Below are 11,027 nucleotides of genomic sequence, written 5' to 3' on the forward strand. Positions count from 1 at the left end.
TTAATTTGCGAATGCTTAGTTAAAGCATTTTGTTATTCCTCTAAACAGAAAATTATGAAGTCCGCTAGTTTTGTTATTTTTACACATTGGTTTCCTTTTCCTTTAGCTAAAAATAAGAATTTTACTTTCGGCGGAACAATAGGGTGGGAGAAAAAAAAGAATATAAACTAAATGCGTCCGAGAGTTCTCTCGATCGTCGGTCGTCATGCGCTAATTCAGGTAAAATTTTTTTGGAGGCCTGTTTGTTGAAGAAAAAGCATCCAAAGAAAAAAAAAGTCTTCCCTGTCCTTGAGATGACCCTGTAGGTCAGCTCTAGTGGACCATATCCAGACAAGCACCATGCTGCAATCTTTGCTTTCATTTTGTATATAAGTTGTAAACCACATCAAGACGAACACAAATTTAAATGTAAAACCCATATTGTGGTCTGCAAGTGAATTTTTTCTGCATACTCCACAAATTCGGCAAAGTTTTCAAAATGGTATGTTTTTCTGATATTAAGTTTATTAGAAAGTATTAAGAAAGCTTTAAGGAGGTCGAGATAATAAGCATCAGCTATTGTTGTTAAGACAATTACCGATAAAGTTTTGTTTCCTTTTTTGTGCTGTTACCAAGGCTAATTCTTTACACATGTCCATGGTACTTGAAATTGATCTGCTAATTTGTTTATCAATTTGTACACTGATAAAACTAGTGAACACCTCTAATTTCGTTTTCATTTTCAGTTTCTATAGGAGATAAAAGACGATTACACTGTTTCTTGCACTTCTTTTTGCTTAAATGCATGTATGCAAATTATCATTACGAGCAAAATTATTATCAGAAACATTCTTGAAAGGTATGTTTCTTCAAAAAGCAGCTTTTAGATTTTAAATAAGCATATGCCGAGATTTTATTACGATTTCATGCATTATTATCTGATTCTGTTAGAGTAAGCAAAATTAATACATAATTTATTCGGATTTTAAATTCGTTTAGCAGGGGCTGAGCCTGAACACTGTTAGTTCCAACTTGGATTTGATTTCAGACGAATGGGCTGACTGCAGGGGCGTTTTGGGGATTTCTCCCGTGAGTAAAATGCATATGAACCAATTTCCCTTAGAAATTCCGTCACGAAGGCATCCTTCCTTAAGTAGATAGTTGTAGTGGATTTTGCTATAATCTACCAAGCCAAACCGGATTTTAGATCAATAGCAATTGTTCTAATTTTAAATCTCATCAGCCCCTTTTTTATTTCAGAGGATATAAATAAAGATATGTTAGATATTTTATTTCCTTCGCAACTGCATTTAAAAGTGAAAGATATCTTACATATAATCAATTCCCAGCACCAATCATTAATTATTAAGTAGCAATTAACTAAAGATTTCAGTGAATTAATTATTGATATTTGCAATCAAATTCATTATTTGCTGTTTTATTTTATAGAATTACATACCTCTAGAATTTTGAGTAATTACCTAGATTGTGGTTACATACATTTATATATATATATATATACACATAAAATTAAAGATTAAGTATTAATAATTATATTATCACATATTTAGTAATTCAGATAGTAAATTATATGAATATATTCTAAGATTTCTGTGAGAGGATTCTCAGCATTACGTATGGAGATTTACATACGGCGACTTTGATTATACTTAATTATTTGATTCTGTGAAATGACAGAACACAAAATTAATGAAGTAAAAATAATAAATACTTATATATTAATATATTTCTTAAAACTTTTACAGTGAACAGCGGAAAATTTCGGAGATGGAAGATTATAAAATTAACATAGTTTTCAAAACTGTATTCGAGAATTCAAAAGGAAACATGAGATAACCAAGATTAAAGTCAAACTGAACTAGAATTTTAAGATTATACGTAAAAGCTTAAACAAAAGTAAACTAACGAGGAAGTTAAATTAAAATCACGGAAATGGGTTACTTGTTATTAAGACAGACGCTGCAATATATTTGAGGTCTTCAAAGTAAAGAAATATCTGAAAAATCTGCCCCAAATTTGTTGCAGTTCTTATTTTTAGAAACAGTATGTTTCAAAAACCTTGCACTGCTGTATATCTGTTGTCTATTTAATGTACACCTATGGTTCCAGTTTACGAAATCAACCTAATAACACACGCTTTCTACCTACTGGTCGTTTTGCTTAGGTGTTATATTTAAATAAATGTGATTTAAATTAAAGTGAGATTATAATTTTTACTCTAGATCTCTTAAAAGAAAATTTACCTTAACAAGTTTTTATTCATCTTTTTAAAGACCATTTAGGCAGAAGCTGATCCATACTACGAAATAACAAGAAAATAAGCATTAATATTGAGTAAATTAAATTATTTTCCTTAGAAGGAAAAGTCTTCGATTTAGTGGTCTTCTAAATCTGCATTTATCGAATACAGAACTTCTAATTTTAGCATTGCTACTAATGGCAATTAGTGTTTTCCTAACTGAAAACTAGTTTTCAGCTTCTCAGCTTCTTCTTCTTAGTTTTCTGTTGCAATGTTTGTACATATATGTATATAATATGATCCCTCAATTATGATATGATAGGCAATTTTAATCATTTGTTGATAGATGATACGTATTTTCTCTAATTTGGCTATCGAAAACATTGTTCTCATTGACACATTCTCCCTACACATTTAAAAATTTCAGTTTTATAGATTCTTAGCAAAAGAAATTACGTGAATAAAAACTTTCACAATCTGCAAGGCTATCTGATTTGATACATTTCTTAAATTTGGGACATGGAAGACTAATCATTCAAGTAATATTTAAACATGCAGTCTTTTCGAAAATACCATTTACTATGGTGTAGTAACTCCAGCAGCGTATAAAATACAGGCATAAGTAAACTGAATGCTAATACATGCTTATTTGTAGGCACATTTCTATAACGCAGTGAAAGTCATGCAAAAGAATTTAAGCAATAGTTGAAGATTTACAGCAATCTCGAGAAAGTAGTGCAAAGAAAAAGGAAATCCTAATCAATTTGCTCGGCAAATGCACATGAGAAAGACTAAAAAATGACTGGTAATCTTAAATGCAAATACTGGAAACATTGGCTGATTTAAAATTCCAACTAAAAAAAAACGAATGCAAGAAATCTACAGGAAAACGAATTCGTCAACGATTACTTCTTGAGTGCAAGTCAAATGATTTTGCTTTTAAAATCGAATTACTTAATTCACTCTTTTAACATAATCTTCATTCATCATCTATAACCCATCCTGTTAAGAAATTCATGTTCGACTAAAACTGGCAGTCAGTTTTAGATTAAACTATTTACCTATTTAAAAATTTAAGCTTTAAAATTTTCTGTAAAGTAAAATAAAATTAGACTTCATTTTTAATTGGAGAGTTCTTTTCCCGTCATTATTATGATTTTTAAATGTTAAAAATTTAACTTTTTATGGTTGAATCAAATCTTAAAGGGAGCAATTCAGTTTGACTCGTATTGCCAGTGTAAAATAGGAAAAAACGGTTTGTCGTCACCAATAGGCTGATACATTAAACATGAGGGGTGGCAAAAGTTTGATGATTGGGAATTAATAGGAATACGACAAAACAAGTGAGGACTAGGTGTCTAAAATGAGAGTTTTCTTCGATTACTTTCTGAGCTCATATTCTAGCTCATATTCGCACTGGGAAACGGAAAGACAGCCAGCCTGAGCACTGGGCTTTGGATCCAAGCTGAAGTAGTTATGCTGACCTACCATTCGCAGGTATGCCTTCAGCAGAAATTTAAGAAAATCCTATTTCTGTTTACATGATAATGACATACTGCCCTGTCAGCATTATATTACTACAATACTTTTATGAAAGAAGTTTAAGGCCGGTTCGAAACTTCATGAATGAACAGGATAAATGTAATTTCTTTTCGTATAATATGAATAAGAACCAGTTCCTCCTGAAACGTCCTCTATGAAGGGAACCTTCCCCTCAAGAAGATATAATTACGTCCTTTGACATAACTGATAATATTATACTTCTCGTCAGCACTGAGTAGTAAGTAATTAAACTTGCAACCATCAATTATTAAGAATATTGATTTCTATTAAGACTGTGAGGCTTTATCCGTTGCTCACTAACGCTCACTAAACTCCCAAAACACCGCATCTCATGTTCATGCGGCTTCGGTTTTTTGGCCTTTGAAATATATGAAAGTATTTCTATGACTAAAATTGTATTGTTGCCAAAATATTATATAATTATAAATTCTCTTCAAAATTAAGAGAAAAAAGTAGCTTAAATTTGAATAAAAGTTGGCCGGTTTCGAGACCAAACAGTTCCATTCCTTCAAGAAAAAAAATTACTTGAAGAAAAGGGATGTATTTCAGAGCATCCTTGAATTTTGGGGTATTTAAAAAAAAGTTACCCGAATCCTTGCTTCTACTCTAATCTACCTCAATTTGAAGTTGCTTTTTGCCTAATTCTGAATTTTACTTTAGCTCGTTTCTCTTCTGAAATTTGCTTTCTTTTTTCTTCCTTTCATTCTTTCCTTTTATTTTGTTAGATAATAGTATGTGATCTACTATTTTTATAGTCTTTTTATCCCATCTCCTATTACCCATTTTAGATAATTATGTGTTGATCTACTAGGTACTCGATCCTCTTGAAAAATAAGTTAGTATTTCCAAAGAGACAATGATTGCTTTTGAGACTCACAAATAGCAAAATCATGCATTAAGCAATGAAAATTCAGAAAGCTTTGAGCTGAGACAGTAGGGTTCTGAAAAGGTTTTAAAATGCTGTACGAAAACCATTTATAAAAGCGAAATGAGAGCGTGGTAACCTGTAGTTGATATGCTTCTGTTTATTGAAGTGCAATCAAAATAATTTTCATTTGAGAAAAATAAAAATCATACATTTGGAAAAATATTTTTAAAATAGCGCATGAAAGCAGAACTTAGCAATTCTTTTTGCAGGGAAAGAAAAAAATATTCGTTGCAGAAAACTAGTAAACGCAGTCACGGGAAATCAGAGGCCTTCTCATTGATGACCTGTTGATTAGACAAATATAGCTTTGTGTTATATAGATAATATCCATACATTATTAAACTTCAGTTCCATAGGAGCATAAAGAACAAATAAAAATACTTTTTCTAAAGAGCAAAAATAATTTCTAACATTGATAATAATTTCTAGTAATCCATTATATCTAGTAACCAACTAGACATACTTCCTCCGAACTATTGTATAAAGAAATAGAAATGCTCGCTAAATTGTTGTATTGTTTCTTTACTTTATATGCTGCGGTTGAAATCCTTTTATAGTTCAAAAATCGGACGTGGATTCCTTTCTAAGCCTCTTATTTAGTTTAAGTACTAACTGCAAATGCAGAAAATATTTTAATATTCTAGCAACTTGAAAAAGCTACAGCATCAGTATTCTGACACTGTCTCCTGCTGGACAAGCTAAAATTCCGAAGACCAAGAGAAAAGCTATTTTTGCTAAGTGCTGGGAATAAGCAATACGTATAAGAGTTTTTTAGACTGTTTTTCATCGTAAATGCAAAGTTTATCTTGTGCTGGTAGAAAATTATTTTATAGAAACTATTAATCATGAAGCTCGTGTTTTAAAATTTTAAGAAACTTGCATTAAAAGAAGGCCTGTTTTGTTAAATTGGATCTTTAAGCAATTTCAAAATAATGAGCGTGGTAAACTTACATTTAACTTCATTAAATTTTTGGGCTTTAAAAAAAGGTATTAACGTATAGAGCAAAATATCGTGTTATGAAATTCAGGTGGATTCGAGAGATTTATTTCCGAACTGCGTTTTAATTTTTCAAACATCCCCCAACCTAAAATTTCTGTTTTTCCATTAAAGATGCTCAATACTTATTTTTATGCATTTAATAAAAACATACGCAGTTTTTCGTAATATTTTTGTATTAGAAAGTAAAATTGAAGATAATTTGCTTTTTTGTTTAATTCTTTAATAATCGTTTTCGTTTTTTTTTTTGCTTTTTTGTTTAATTCTTTAATAATGTTTTAATCTGATTACTTCAAATAGCATGTTTTGACAATGCTTGGTCAAAATCGTTTGCTTTACTTTAAAATATGACTTATATTATCGATTAAAAAATATATTATCGATTAAAAAAGATACGTAATTTTTCTATGAAAGAGTAACTTATACGCGTTTGAAACATTAGTATTTCGCTTTGATGCCATAATCTGAAGAAAGTTAGATCCATATTTTTTTCTTAATTCCTATTACGATACTTATTTTTAAGTACACGTTGTTTAAATGAAAAGATGAAATATACACCCAGTTTTGTAAATTATTCTTTTCAACTCATGATGAACCAGATGAACCATGTTCATTCATTAATAATATAGTTTCTTTTATTTACAGAAAGCACCTGTGATTACTCTTGCTGTTATCTGCGTACTTCTTTTAAGTAATATGACAAAAGGAGGCCCCGTTCCAGAAGGTGAGGTTGAAGCCCGTCATCATGATGACCACCATCACCATGGACATCATCATGGGCATCACCACGACCATGGGCATCACCACGACCATGGGCATCATCACGACCATGGGCACCATCACGATCATCATCATGACCATCATCATGATCATCACCATGATCATCACCATGGGCATCACCATCACCACGGACATCACCACCATCATGGACATCATCACGGGCATCATCATGGCCACCATCACTGAAATGGCCATGTTTCTCGACGCTCCGATTTTTGTTTTCGAAAAATTGATTAAAATATGGTTATAAATAATGTCCATATAAAAATAACACAAAGCAAAGCAATTAGTAACGTACATGGAAAGAACCTGCGATTTCGAATATTAAAAAAAATGACTTAAACGCAGATAAAAATGTTGCGTTTATATCAAAACATAAATTAAACGTATATGGTTTATTCATTTCTTGTGTAACTGCGCTATAACAACTTTATTTATCGTACAGGCGAGAAACGGAATTACTAAATATATTTTTTCATTGGTTAGTTATTAGTTACTCTTCCAAATCTTGATTAACTGTGAAGACACTCTAACCTATTATCAAATGCTTATTTTAATTTTAAATGTCTTGAGTTTTATATTGCTTCTAATATAAGATTCCAATATTTTTCACCTTGTAGGAAGATAAAAACCATGCAATTTCTCTTCCTTTCTTTTTTGTTGAATTTCTTTCATTGCTAAACGTTTTTGATCAAAAGATATTAATTTCTATACTTCTGAAAAAAGAAATATATATGGAGTATATGCATAATAGATTTTATATAATGTTTCTATATGAATTAAATACCTCAGTTTTTTACTTTTTTACAAAGTTTTATTTTGAACAAAGTTCAGTGAATTGTATATCGTTAAATCTTATTTCATGCTGATTCAGAATGTTCATTGTGTTTATAAATTAGTTAATGTGTCACAAAATATGTTGAAGTTTAGTAAAAAATACTGATTAATGCTATGAAATCTGCTAAACTGGAAAATGTTTTGAATCAGATAAACGAAACAATAAACAAGCTACCGGATTTTAAAAAATGGAAGAATGGATACATGTGCCTTTTTTTTATTTACATGCATGTACATGCATATAAGTATTTTGCCCATAACAGTGTATCTTAAGTGCTTAAACAGGCACTCCCTAATACTATTTACATTATTTGCAATCCATCTCAATAACGCGCGTTAGTTCGAAATCTTAAAGTGTAGTAATCTCAATAAAGGATTCAACAGATAATGAAAATTTATTTCATGAAACAAAAGTTCTCTATTCATTCCACCTTTGCTTTATAAATAGAGCTAATTTAGCATTTCAGCTAAATAAATTAATTTTATTAATTGCTAAGACTGGTTTTACCCCTAGACTGGCTTGTCGCAATATAGGAGAGAGTATCAGAAATAATGCCCATATCCGTGAATTCGATGATGTATTTTAATCAAAACCAATTTTAAAAGTTTACTAAGGTTTCACTAAGCTTTTATTATTTCCATATTAAACTTTATTTACGTTTTGGCAAATATGAATGAGCAAAGGAATGTCAAGCATTATATTTATATATGAATCTAGGCTTCGGAAATTGAATGCATAATAGAACATATATGATACAAGATGCATAATATACGAGTAGTTGGCAAGAACTTTTTTCTGAACATTTCTAGTACAATTATTGTTTCAAGGAAAACTCAAAATGTATCTTGACGATATATTTCAGCTTTTGTAAATGCTAATTAGGATATAAAGAGCACAAAGTGATAAGAATATAACCGTATACTGAATGGAAGCGAAAAAAAGTAACTTTGTTTAGTTTTTGTTTATGAAATGATGAAATATAATCGAGTATTCAACATTTTACTTTTTGCTTAAATATGAATTAAAAAATAAATATAAAATCTGCATTTTAAACGTAAACTCTTGTAATATTGCTATTCCACTGTTTCTACTTTTTGCATGTTCTATAGTTTTATGTTACCTGTTTAGAACATCCTTAAACGATTTGAATCTAAAATATTTCTTGTATCATATTATTCATTATGTTGTTTAATTTTAATGCATAATATTCTTTTAATGAGATTTATATTTTAATCTTTGTATTCTCATGTTTGGGGAAAATTGCTTATCTTTCTTTTGCCTGTTTGCTTTTGTGTTTGAAATAATAGACGTTAATAAAATAACTTCTATGAAATCTGTTTTTTCTTTTTTACTGACATTTGAGACACATTTCTCCGTACATCTTTAATGAACGTCAAAAGATATCTTGATATTTATTAACATACTAATATTAATAGGTATTTATTAACATACTAATATTAATAGGTATTTATTAACATACTAATATTAATAGGTATTTATTAGGATAATAATAAATTCGAAGATAACTTCAATAATAATTACTGTTAATAATTTACTTTATTAATAATAAAACGCTATTAATTATACTTTAAAGCATTATTAATAATAAAACACTACTAATTATACTTTAATACTGTTAAAAATAAATCGCTTATTAATAAGAACGTAAATAAGATAGCAATGAATATAAAGTATCACAAACAGGATATTTTAGTGAACACTAGTAGATGTACTTCCATAAAGTTTGTCATCATATAGTAAAAGACTAAAGTATGTGTAACATGTTATATAAAGGTATAAAATATATATTAAATAAATAAGATAATTACAAAGTGTGAAGTTTGGGCTATCATTTAAAACCTAGTTATGTTCAAATGCTCTGATTCAGCATCGTACAGAATTTCTCAAAAAAATCCATATTCCAGAACATTTTCTTTCTTACTAAGAGAAACAGATTTTTTCTTTTAATATTTTACTTTATAAAAATATCTGAAATAATTTTAGAAAATTGATGAAATTTTAAATCAAAATTTTTCCTATAAATTTGAATTGAAGAAATCATCAGAAAAGAACGTATAATTTGAACACTTAAACATTTACTGAACGAATAATGTTAATATTTATGATTATGAGAAAATTTTAAAGATGTCTACTAGTTTTAAAATTTTATGTGTAGAGCATGAGAAATGAACAAGCAAAGAAATATTCTTTTCGTGTAAATAATTGTACGAAACAATACACTAGCATGCTATTCCTGACCTAAACTGGACGTTTTTTTAAATCTGTGATCTACAAATCAGAAAGTTATACAGAAGTAGTAATTAGTAGTAAATGTTATGAATGGAGGTTACCGATATTAATTCTCAGTTAGAAATCAACTGTCATTCAGAATCAAAATATTCATTCCTATATTTCTTCGTTTTTCAAATATGAGTCTGTCTTAATGAATTAAATTTTTAGAAGAGTTTTACAAACAGTTCAAAATCACAAAATAGATTATTCTGTAATATCTTCTTTATTTGATATATTCTTATGAGCTTCACTCATACTATTTCTCACTTTTTCATTTCATGAGGACCTTTTCTTGCATGATTGCGTTTTGACAATTGGGAATATGCAAAAATCATTATCATTAAGTCTAAGCTACACATATATGCAGGATATTTCAATGCTGACAAACAGTTATCAGAGAATGCTACGAATTCCACAGCGGCAACACACAGCAAAGCATTGTCTGGGAACGGATTCATTGATTCTTAAGGAAATCCAAGTTTTTCTTTCTCATGGTTTTACGCAAATGGTTTTCAGAAGGCCTACATAATAGTTCCTGTTACAGTCTGCCCACAAGTGCGCACTGTTGACATCTGCAACGACGCTGGATATTATCCATTCCAGAAGTCGGTAACTTGCGTGTTACAGCCGTGAAGTGTATTTATCATTAAAATACTGAAGCCTGGCTAAATGTTTTATCTCTATATGCATAGAGTAAAATTTCAGGTATATCTTTACGGCTCTTTTCAAGTTTGACACCAAATTCAATTACATCTCTGCAATATAATGAGAGAGATGTCTTTATCACCTGCTATGGCAAAATATAGTAGGCTTCCCACTCGTTTTGACCAAGTATTGAAGGCTGTTATTCTCCAATTGCAGATTCATGCACGTCATTATAAGGTTCAAAAAACCCAGTAGAGGGCTCTTATGTTTAAAATTGGGAAACTGAAACAGAAGCAGCTTGAAAATCTTCCTATCTAACCTTTATACAACATACCTCTACACAAAAACTGTTTTCCATAAACAGATCAAACGAGATAGTTACGAGTGAATAATTATATAAAAACAATTCTTACAGCACTTTACTCATTCACTGCCATCGGTAGACGGATTTTTGGGTTTTGTTTCAGGAGCCGTTACCGACATAATATTACTTAACGGCTTTAGTTTAGGTTTTTTTATTCCGCAAAGCATGCTAAGGCTACTTAAAAGCACTAATGCCTTCGAGGAGAATTTTCTAAGGGAAAATTGGCTCTTGCACACGGGGTAAAACAAAATAACAAAAAAAAAAAAAAAAAAAAAAAAAACGCCGGAATCGAACCCAGGTCAAAGTATGAGTATTCAGCGACTTAAAGCTCGTCCGCAGATGGGCTTTATTATTTAGAGATAAATCCTGCTGGTAATTTAA

General features: G+C 30.1%; 1 long non-coding RNA gene across 1 annotated transcript in view; it reads left to right on the forward strand.

Moving 5' to 3' along the window:
* LOC118187575 (uncharacterized) overlaps positions 1-8,678 on the forward strand; it is a 117,237-nt gene extending 108,559 nt beyond the window's left edge. The window contains exon 2 of the long non-coding RNA XR_015040587.1: positions 6,373-8,678. This is a non-coding gene — a long non-coding RNA (uncharacterized LOC118187575). The remainder of the gene's footprint in view (positions 1-6,372) is intronic.
* Positions 8,679-11,027: the final 2,349 nt, after the last annotated feature.

The sequence above is a fragment of the Stegodyphus dumicola genome, chromosome 1 (assembly GCF_044657685.1).
Source record: "Stegodyphus dumicola isolate Sdum_Otavi_A_Nest chromosome 1, ASM4465768v1".
NCBI lineage: Eukaryota > Metazoa > Arthropoda > Arachnida > Araneae > Eresidae > Stegodyphus > Stegodyphus dumicola.